The following is a 12,026-nucleotide window of genomic DNA, read 5'->3' as shown; positions in this document are numbered from 1 at the left end:
ATTCACATCTAAATTATTTTTAACTGTGTGAAATTTGCCCTGTGTTTGTTATGAAGGCATAAATAATAACAGCATTTCATAATATGTTCTCAGTCCTCTACCAAATTCATAAATTATAATGGCAAAATGTGTAAAGAATTCTCTGATGAGTAAAATATATGAAATACTACCTAAAAACCTCAATGCACTATTAACAAAAAGCTCAATTGCTGTTAATTTAAAAAGTCATTATTTCTGGATAGAATACATAATCTCTACAGGGTTACAAGCATATTTTTCCTATATTCACCCACTGAGAACATCCACTGTCATACACCGTGAAATATTCAAACACCTGACCCAAAGCAGCAGCTCTTTCCTTCACTTCTGAAAGCCACTGATAGACCATGAGAAGGAAGAATATAACTACTAAGGGCTAAAGGGAAGAGAATGGCAGAAGAAAGATATTGGGCCATTTTGCTTCCTCACTTGTGCAGCTACAATATTAAATGCCAAACAACTTTAAGGCTTATTATATATTTGAAAGTCATTTCAGCTCTGTTTGTTAACAACTAATCATTCATTGTAAGGACACAAACATCATAAGTCTATTATTTTTGAGTTTCATTTAGTTTATTTATGTTTTGTTTACATAATCATTTTAAGGATCAAACAATGTTTGCTTTATTTCTTCCTCATGATAAGATTTGTGAATATACTGTCTACTTTCATTAAGTACATTATGCACATTTTACATTAGTGTGAAATTTAGTTTTGTAGAAATATTCTGTAAAGCACAAAAATATAATATGAAAAAAACCACAAAGTATATTGTACCCTTCATGGTTAGCAGCATGATTGATAATTTTTGATATCCTGCATAGTGATTGGTGCGTGGTAAATGCTGAATGTTTGTTACAGGAAGAGAGGGAAGGAGGGAGGAAGGGAGGATGAGTAGATGGATGGTTGGATGGATGGATGAGGAAGGATGGAATTGAAGGGAAGAAGGAAGTTTGTGATAATTGAGTGGGGAAAACAGAGTGAGAAATGTTTGCATTTAACCTGGATCTTTTTAGCTGTGTAACAAGCTTTCACACCTGTTAAAAAAAAAAAAAAAAAAGAGGTGAGACAGATGATAATATTCACTTCATGTGTTCTGAAAATCAAAGCAGATAGCCTGGGAGAAATGCCCACTTTCACAATACCTGAAATATAATAGGTGTTCCATAAATGTCAGTTTCTCTTCTTTTGCATAGCTTGGCCTGATTTTACCTTAAAGACAGGTTTCTCAGTATTTCCAAGTTACAGTTGAACAGATGATTCGAAGGTGGGGAATGACACGGTTCCAACTCTTCGCACTTCTCCCTCCTGTGCTGCTTCTTTTGGGAGTTGGCCACTAAGCAGTCATCTTTTTTAACCTCACTCTGAGTGAGCTCATCTTTGGAGAAAGTTTCCTTCTTGTACTCCACTTTATTCCATCAATAGAAACTATTGATTCGTAAAGCCAGGTGGAGCATTCCTTGAGGCATATGGACATGCTATCTGAAGATTGCATTGCAGTGTAAATAATCACAGAAAGGAGGCTAAATAATTAACCAAGTAAAATACATGGTTATAGCGGTTTATCTTTAATTTCATGTGGATTTGAACATTAACATATTTTAGCACTCCTTGTCTTAAAAAAAGTTAATTGAAACATAATCATGTTTGAAAAGGAGCAAAATTTCCATATATTTATTAAAGGAGAAAAGATTCCTCTCCTTTGACTAGAAAAAAGGAGTGTAGGATCACAGAAGAGGCAAAGCAGTGTCCCTTGACAGAGGAAAAGGAAGACTGTAGTGTCACTGACATTATGGAGGGGAAAAAAATCACAGTATGACTAAAAACAGAAGATGAATTAAAATGCATGAGCTGGGAGAGGGCTCACAGTGGGAGATGAGTAAGTACTGGTTAATATTTCTAATACCTTTAGGGGAATAACACAAAACAATAATTGCCAACTTATAACTAAGCCATGTTTTCCTAAAACAGAACTCTTTTCTTCAAAATTAAGAATATTCTTCTCTTCACTTAGAAATAAAAATGACTTCATTCTATGCTTGTAGAGAATAATATACTAGGTACAAAGTACTCAGTGGCTTCTGCATTTTTTTCTTTTTTATGTGGGTGTCAAATCTGCTGTGAGAATATAACAACTTTGATTTTGCTTAAGGTACATTTAGCATAGCATGGGGTAATGTGTGGTTTATACTGACTTAGGAAGTTTTAATATTGATGAAAACTAGGCATTGCATATGCTTACCCTTTTCATAAAGTTGAAACAGCAAAGTGAGTCAACATTTAACTTCATATAATTTTCTAATGAATGGTTACATAGAATGTTTTTCAGAGTCTAGTATGGATGAAGAACCACAGCTGCCAAAGTATTGGGTAGGAAGTTCAGGGTTAAACTGAACCACACAGTAAAATAAAAATAAGGCACGGGTATACATTTGAGAGGGTTCCATGGAGATTTTTTTATTCTTGGTTTATTAAATAACTATTCATTGCAACTGTAATTTTACACATTCAGAAGATTTCTGCAAGGTTTTGCCAGGTTTATTGTACCAAGGCAAGTTAATTTTTATATTGACAAAAAGTCAGAGTTTCTTTAATGTCATTGCAACAGCCCACGAATGTGGCCAAGGACACCCCCACCCCCAACACACCTGCAACATAGCCTTGCCTGTTTCCTTCTCCTTTTACAGTCCGCCCTCATTCTTGGGGTCCCAGCTCAGCTCTCACACCACAATCTTCTCAAATTCTCATTGATCGTCTAATTCAGTAGATATCTATTTGTAACCTATTATTCCAGATACTTGGCATAAAAAATGGCTTGACAGATATAATCTCAATCTTCACAGAACCCATATCTTGGTGAAAAAGTAAATAAATACATATAAAAAGAATTTATATTAAATGATGTAATCAGATTCGAATAAATGCCAAAGGAATGTACTGGATTCTGAGATAGATCATGCTACCATAAAGTGAATCTTGACTAACTGGTTCACTCAAAAGTCCTTGTCAGGTGTAAATAGGATGCTATTGTAGGTAAATACATGTACTTGGCCTGCAAGCCATGCTACTTGTCTATAAGTAATTTGGCATCAGAGTATTTACAAGTTCCATAGCTGTAAATACTTTAGAAAAAAATGTTTTAAAGAATACCTACCCTACTTGATATATACTATTCTCCCCAATTAAGGGTAGTTGGGGATCCATATATATATATATATATATCTGCAGAAAATTACTGTTGGAAGACTCTTGAGTATCACTTACAGAGTATATAGTAACTTGACTTCCCCTTCAAGAAATCCTCTCATAGTTCTATTAACATTGACCCAAAAGCTTTGGCAGGATTGCATCACTGGATACAAAAAAGGGAACCTGGCTTAAAGTGGAAAAAGAAACAGATGGTAAAGTGTATTCTACACACACATAGGTTTCTTGCCGGGGAAGCTGATGCTTCTTTTAATCCAGTTCAGTATGTTCTAAGGCAGCTACTATTTCTGAAAGCATTGAACATGCAGGGCCAAAGTTTCTAAGTATGGACCCACAAGAGGCAGGAAGGAAATGATAGATGTTAAATGTCCTGGAAAAATGAGGGGGCTGCCATAGATGGTTGCAAAGATCCCTTCCAGCTCCAATACCCTGTGCCTGTCTGTCCTCTGCAAAGCCACATGGAAGTGGTACCAGAACCAATAACAGTTCTCAGGTGACATCACTGCTTTTTCCTCTAAATGCTTTGCTTTTTTCATTTCTCTTTTGACACTTACGTTTTATAAATTTGAAACTTCTTTTCAAACCTCACTGATGTCTCATTCAAGGTCTGCAGCTCTCTCCTGCTCTGAGACTAACCTAGAGTTAGACCTTTCTCATGACAAATGACATCCAGTCCCAGTATAATTCAAGACATCCTTATTCTAAGTAACCATCCTGTGACCATCTTTTTTTGCTCTTTCCACTTACTGAACATCACTTTTAAAAATTAGAGGGGTGCCTGGATGGCTCGGTCGGCTAAGCATCGGTCTCTTGACCTTGGCTCAGGTCATGATTTCATGATTCATGAATTTGAGCCCCGCATCCCACTCTGTGCTGGCAGTGTGGAGCCTGCTTGGGGATTCTCTCTCTGTCTGACCACCCCCTTCCTATTTCTCTCTCTCTCTCTCTCTCTCTCTCTCTCTCTCTCAAAATAAATAAACAGTAAAAGAATAAAAATTAGTTATATTTTGGATACTTACCATTTAAGTTAATCTCAGTCATTAGCATTTTAGTGACACACTTGAAAATAGGATTGTTGGGGGGAAGGGTTAGGAATTTACAGTCACTATTTGTTCTCTGGATACAAATAAACTATTGAGCTGATTAACTATAAGAGTACAAGCTTATGGGGCACTCCTTTACTTGCCTTTACAAAAGCTAATGGTCCTAGATCCTACGTTTCTCTAGATTTTTTTCCAGAAAAAAAGTAGTGGATATAAAATCAAGAAGACAGGTGGAATAAATCCAAATGTCATTGGTCAGATTAGAAGCACAGGTCAAAGATGATAAAAGAAGCCCCAAACCAGAATTTTGGCAAAAGTCAAAGGCCACCATCAGGCCATGGGTTTAAACTAGATATGGAATCTGTAAGCAGAGCTGGGGTACTGAAGACTAGAGTCCTGAGCATTTGTTGACCCGAAACTGCTTTTCTAGATGGCCTCATTAATGATTTTAAATAAATATACTAAAGTGCATACACTAGTGATAATTTTTATATTATATTATACAACCTGAAGATAGGTTGTAATAATTTAGGAGCCAAGAGCAGCAAGTCAAGACAAGGAGCACAAAGAAGAGGGGGTGCTGAGGTTAAGGAAATCAGTAAAACAAAGCAGAAGGTCAAGAAAGTAGTAGACGCTAGCTCTTAGACTACCTGGCAATGAAAATGTGATAAATATCACTTAGGAAGCCTTTTATATGCTTTCAACTTGTAGCAAGAAATAGCTAGATTCAAGAGCAGAACTAACATACAACCTGGAGGCAGCTAATGCTTGCATTAGGAAAATAGGAAGCTCACTTGGTGGATGTGAACTATCAAAGATGAGAATTCATTGAATCCTGCTGGGAGCAGAAAAATAAATAGGATAAGGTAAAGAGAAGGAGCTCATATTTCTGTGCCAGACTTTTTGCTTGCTTCAGCCCATTTAACCATCTTGCAACAGTTTTGAGAAATTGTTAGTAATCTTTAATAAATGAAATAAACATGTTTGAGTAAAGCCAAATGAATTGCCTATGGCCAACCAACTGATTGATCAAAAACTCAGATCCAAATACACAAGTTGACAGTGTAGGAATAAAACCCAATTTTCCAATTGGATCCTATTTTACTTATAGTACTGTGCCATATCAAAAATGAAATTTCGATGTTTTCATCCTTATGGAGTCAAACAAAATTTTGTCAGGGGTGTAAATTTGGGAGCCACAATAATGGAAACAAAAATTTATGTGGTCAGTGTTGCAATAAAAATCCAGCGATGCTAAATTGAAAATAGAAGGAGGATTTTTTTTAATGAATTTTATGGAAATTCATTTCTTTTGAAGACATTTATTTCTTCAAATTAACAAACTAAAATGAATAATACTAATACATATTCAACAATCACTGCCAGGTATGTTAGTGTCTTTGGAGACATAATCATATATATAATTTTCATAAAAAACATTGTAAGGTAATTACTATTATTTTCCTCATATTATAGATGAAAAGACTGAGATACAGAGAATTTAGCACACTAGCCCAGGGCCACATACTTATGAAAGGTTTGGTGCAAGGATTCATAGATGGGTGTCACTCCTTCATATTTACAGTCTCCAGACATTGTAATTTCATGTTCACAAAATAATATATTTAACTTACCTATGTTATAGGTGGCAATATTCAAACTATAGGTAGGCTCCCATTACATTATTCTTCCTAAAGATTAAATCTTCTTTGTTATACAATATAGTGAAAGATGTTTGAGTAGTAAAACATCCACAGTAGTAAAACAAAATATCCATGGCATTTAACATTGAATAACCAATTTGATCTGCTTATTACCTATAAAATATTATAGTTTGGATGTCTGTAGTTATTTTTTTGAGTGCGGAAAATAGATTTTTCTTTGACAGGTGTAGTGATGTTTTCATACCAGCGCAGTTTTTGTGGTATTTCCATTTTTAAACAAGGTGGGCGTTTGGTTAAACTATCTTGCTTCCACTATAAAAATATTATCAAGAAGAACAGCATGTACTTGTTCGTCTTCATTAATTGAGTGGAGAATATTAACTGTTCTCTGAATGCAATCATCCATCATATCTTTTCAGATAAATGGTTCATGTCTTAGCAAATGTACCTTTCTCTGAAATAAACCATTGCTCAGTAGCAAGTAAGTAATATTTATATTTAGATATATCTTGTATGCTGAGAAACATTGAAGCATCCTGAGACAACTCTTGAGATACCTTCACAGTCCTCATTCTGGTTGTTAGCCTGTACTTAGAAAAATCAATTCAGACCATTTTGAAACAGCGTTTCGTAAAGGTGAAAGGAGTTTACAATATTGCCTTAGTTTGAAATGTCCATTTTTCCAAATCCTGAACAATTTTGAATGTTGCAGCTGTGATTTAACAGTTCTTCAAGTTTTTAGTGAAGTGTAAGAAACTTGCTGAAGATGAAAGGTTAAAAATCCAAAGATTCAGTTATGTTTTAACTGGCAACCTAAAAACATTTATGGATAACTGGGAAAACAATTGCATAAAACATAATATAATATAAAAATTATCACTAATGTATGCACTTTAGTATATTTATTTAAAATCATTAGTGAGGCCATCTAGAAAAGCAGTTGATGGTGATTTATAATGTTCAGGAAAATTATCTGGTCATTAGCTAAATCCAGCTGCTAAAAAAATTTTGTAAATCAAGTTAAAGAAGGTGTTTTCTGTACCTTAATATATTTCATATTTCTTAAATTATCAATATAATATTACTAACATACTATTTTCTTGAATTTAGAAAAAAAACAGGGAACCATTGAGAGATTTCTATTATTTTAATTTAACACTTTCCCCAATATTGACTTACAATTTAATATGTTACAGAAAATTGCAAATAGAAACCTGAGATTCCATACAGTTATGATTCTTAGCAGAGAATAAATGGAACTAGGTCCTTTTAGAAATAATTTGATGAAAATGAATATTTCTTAAGCAACAGCACAGACTAGTGGCCATGCCTTTAAAGTAAATGTTTGCCTTATTCTGGGACATGTTACCTGAGGTAGTCATATGTATGTATATATTATGAAATGGTATTAAACAAATGATATGTTTAAATAATAATCATAATACACTATAATTTTATGGATCTTAAGAGTATATTAGCCAAATATACCTTATTCATTCTATTTTGCATCCACTCCAAATTGCCTAGAAATTGTTTTGAAAATGATAGGTGAAAAAATGTACACATAACTGCTATCACAGATAGTGAATTTAAAGAATATGTACTTATTAAAACAGATATTTCCGTGATGTGTATTTTTTAAGTTTATTAAGCTTTAATAAGCTGGTCCTCTATAAGCAAGACTATGTTTTTAGTTTAGAACAGTGACAGATTGATAACACTGAGTCACATTTTATATATGTCCGTTCATTTGTCCCAAGACTCTCAATTTATAGGAAGTCACTTTAAATGATGTCCTTCTAATATTTAAACATTACTTTCCCCCAATTAAAGTGTTTTGCCAATTATTATTTTTTTTCCAAATTATACTTTTTTATTAAAAAATTCTTAAGAAATTTGTCTGTAGGGAAATCAAAGGGTACTACTCGGCCTAATGGAAAATTATGGGTATTCTCTGAATTGTCTCCTAATAATGTGAAGAGAAGAAAAAGATGAGCAAATTAGTTCAAAGACCTCATTTTGATTTCTAAATCTTGAACAAATTTTCTTTCCCAAACTCTATAATCAAACTTTCCTGCATAGAATATACTCACCATTTGGAATGAGAGAGAGGGAAGCCTTCACTTTGTGATATGCAGGAGATAATTATGAATAAAATGACTCATAGACTGGTAGCAAAAGGTAGAATACTGAATGGCTCCAAATAATCTGAATAGTGGATAATAAGCCTGTGATTATTTTAGATTGTGCCTATACCCATGAGGACACAAAATCTGTCCTATAAGTTCTGAAAGTTTTGCATTGGTCTGTGATTTACAATAATTATTTGGATTCCAATCCCAATGTGGTGATTTTAACATTGCTTTTTAATCTCTTTATGGGGAAAGATCATAGGTATCAACCAAATCTAATTCCATTTTTACATCTGAAAAGATATTCCCCTGGGATACAGAGCCAACACACTAAATTCAATCAATGACTTCATTGTTATAGTTTTGTTTGTTTTTAATTTTGTTTTTTTGTGGTTTTTTTTTTAACATTTATTTATTTTTGAGACAGAGAGAGACAGAGCATGAACAGGGGAGGGTCAGAGAGAGGGAGACACAGAATCTGAAACAGGCTCCAGGCTCTGAGCTGTCAGCACAGAGCCCGACGCGGGGCTCGAACCCACGGACCGCGAGATCATGACCAGAGCCGAAGTCGGACGCTCAACCGACTGAGCCACCCAGGCGCTCCTGTTTGTTTTTAATTTTGAAAAAAAAAGTAGCAAAATTTGTATATTCTGAAGTTTGAGGATAATCTGTTATGTCTTCTCTGTTGTTCAATCACAAAGAATTATTTTAAGGAAAAACTCTTAGTCACTATTCTCTTATTCCTGTTAAAATATACTCACTCCGTGAGTTCGAGCCCCGCGTCGGGCTCTGGGCTGATGGCTCAGAGCCTGGAGCCTGTTTCCGATTCTGTGTCTCCCTCTCTCTCTGCCCCTCCCCCGTTCATGCTCTGTCTCTCTCTGTCCCAAAAATAAATAAAAACGTGGAAAGAAAAAAAAAAAAATTAAAAAAAAAAAGAAGAAAAAAAAATAAAATATACTCACAAACAAAATTTTAGGTAGAATATTTATTCTATAGTGGCACAAATTGGATGCATTATAAGTATCTTCAATAGTAGATGGCAGGATGTCAAACAAGAATGAGGGTTCTCTATTATCTTCCATGACTTCTAAGACTACAGGGAAAATGGGGGCCAATACATGTTGCAATTCTAAATTTGTGTCCCTGTGTTATAAAGCATAAGAAATAAGCAGTAATCAAAATTGGAGAGTTGATTTAAATCACAATGATCACAGCTCATGATCAAAATATTTGTTTTGGGGGGCGCCTGGGTGGCGCAGTTGGTTAAGCGTCCGACTTCAGCCAGGTCACGATCTTGCGGTCCGTGAGTTCGAGCCCCGCGTCAGGCTCTGGGCTGATGGCTCAGAGCCTGGAGCCTGTTTCTGATTCTGTGTCTCCCTCTCTCTCTCACCCTCCCCCGTTCATGCTCTGTCTCTCTCTGTCTCAAAAATAAATAAACGTTGAAAAAAAAATTTTAATAAAAAAATATTTGTTTTGGAACTGCAATTCATTATGCATGCTCACTCATTTGGATGTTTACATTGTAAAAGACAAATCAACCTTTGGAATCTTGCAGTTGTGGGTGAGCAGATCCTACATTACTAACCTAAAAGGTTTCCTCAGAAACATGACATTTGTTTCTATGTCACGTTGATTTTAAAGTGAGAACCATTTCCTTACATTTTTTGCATCATAAGCTACTCTGAATTGTAAGTCTAAGCTATGAAACATTTCAGAGAAAAATGTACATCTGCTTCATATGAAATTGTGAAAACTTATTAAGGAGACTCATAGGAACCCCAACGTTAAGCCTTGCATCCCGTAGAAGTTCACCATCCTAGTTGGTGATTGCCAACCTGTTTTCTGCAATACTTCCCATGAATAAATGAGCACTTTGAAAGAGAGGATATTATATGGAATATCAGAATTGCCTTCTTCCTCAAACATAGTCCTGATCTCTAAGTAAAGCAACAAATATGCTTCCTTTCAAATTCCAGTGGTTTGAATCATTTTGGTTGTGTGAATAGTATACATTAGTTTTATGTAAAAATTATAGATTATTGTGCAGAAATACTCTGATGTCCAACCCTAGCAGAAAGGCAGTAGCACAATCTACAGTCTTTAATCCACAACCAGAAAAAAAAATATTTCATACAGCTTTGTGTTTTTAGAAATCTGTGATCTCTTAGAGATCTTCTTTTCCTTCCCTCTTTTGAACAGATTAGAAACTAACTGAAATCCAGAAATAGCCCCTTACTGCCCATATTTGGTAAGTGTCCAAACTGAGATTATAATCAAATATTCTCAGTTAAAACTCAGTGTTCTTTCTTCTGAACTTTAAACTCTTCACTTGTTCATATGTATGGGCATTAAAAAAAAAAAAAACTTTTTCAGGGACGTATTCATATTACGTAAACAGTGAAATCTCGGCAGTTTTATGCTTTCTGTTTACCATAAAATATTGTCATGATTTTAAAAGTGCTGGATGGCATCTGTCATTTAAATTTATTTGAATGAGGATGGGTAAGGTGAAGAACAATGTCCTTTGCAGTTGGTGCCACACAAAGCATATCCAGGCAGCCCTAACCTTCCTGTTCTCAAATTCTTCCTCATCTGGTTGTTTCCACTTGTTCTCAGTTCTCTATTTTACCTTCCACAAACAGCAGCAACTCTGTCCATTTCTTCGTCAATACTAATGTATTAGTAGTTCTGCCAGTAGCCCCTCTTGTTATATTTCCTAAGGGTAACTGCATCTTACTAAGGATGCCAGCATAAAGCAGCAGGTAAAGTGCTGAGGGTGGAATTCTACCCCAGAGCAAGAGTAGCATTCTGATTTCTCAGGAAATGGTTTAGATAAATAAGTCCCTCCTCTATAGCTCTACTGGGCTACTTTTAACTAAGTTGGCAATCTGGTGTTTTAATATATTATATTTAATAAATTAATCTCCTTACAGGATTAATCTCTGAATCTTAAATCTCCCCTTCCTTTTTATGCTGACTCCTCAGAATATATAATATTCGGGCAGGAATGGAATACACTTTAAATTACGCATAGGGAAATGACCCTGGTGGCAGCTGAAAAGGTAAAAAAGGGGGTTAAATTTGCTCTTATCTTTTATATGCCTACAGGGCCTTATTTGCTGGTGTTTAAATCTCTGGGAAAAAGTAGTTGGAGGTTTCAGTATTTTGCTACCTCTGCTACTGTGTTCCCATGAGGGCAGTGCCCTATTTCTTACCATTATTCATTGTCGTTCTGCTTCTAAATAGCAATACTTCTGAGGATGATTGTGTAGTACTGCGGATGCTGCTTTACTTGAGCTAGGATGAGATTCCAGAAATGCTGTCACTGAAGATGTGCTTCTAAGAAGGATGTTATTTTGCCATGAGCAGATGAGATCATACATTATATTTAGGATTCATAGGGAAGGAAACTGCTAATGGGTTACAGTCTGGATCTAAACTTTATATTTTATTTAAGTTGCATTAGCTTTTAAGAAACAACAACTCTTCTTTTTCCTAGGTGATAATTTTCTTTTAAAGTGCTTAAACATTTCATGCATTTGATCATGTAAAGAAAGTATGTTTTCCAAAATTAACCCAATTAGTGGTATTTTTGTACCAGTGATGCTGAGATTGCTAAGATTTTTTAAAGCTATGTTTCTTTCTCGTATTAAATATTTTAGTGAATCCTGCAAAGCCTCAAATGTAACAAGAAAATTGGGGATGATTTTGTTCCTTACCCACCCCTCAGTTTTAGACAGAATTTAAAAATGTGTTTGAATAATTACTCCAAAATATAATATGCTTATTTTCAGAGAGCTGTTTTATTTTAGGTTCCTAAAAAAGTGGGGTACTGAAATATTGAGAAAACTTTTTTATAGATGAAATCAACAAATTGCTTCTTCTTTTTTTTAAATGGCCTTTTTTTTTTCTCCTAAAGATTGACTGCAAGCGAATGTGTT

The sequence above is a fragment of the Lynx canadensis genome, chromosome D4 (genome assembly GCF_007474595.2).
Source record: "Lynx canadensis isolate LIC74 chromosome D4, mLynCan4.pri.v2, whole genome shotgun sequence".
Lineage (NCBI taxonomy): Eukaryota > Metazoa > Chordata > Mammalia > Carnivora > Felidae > Lynx > Lynx canadensis.
This window is presented reverse-complemented; position numbering follows the sequence as displayed.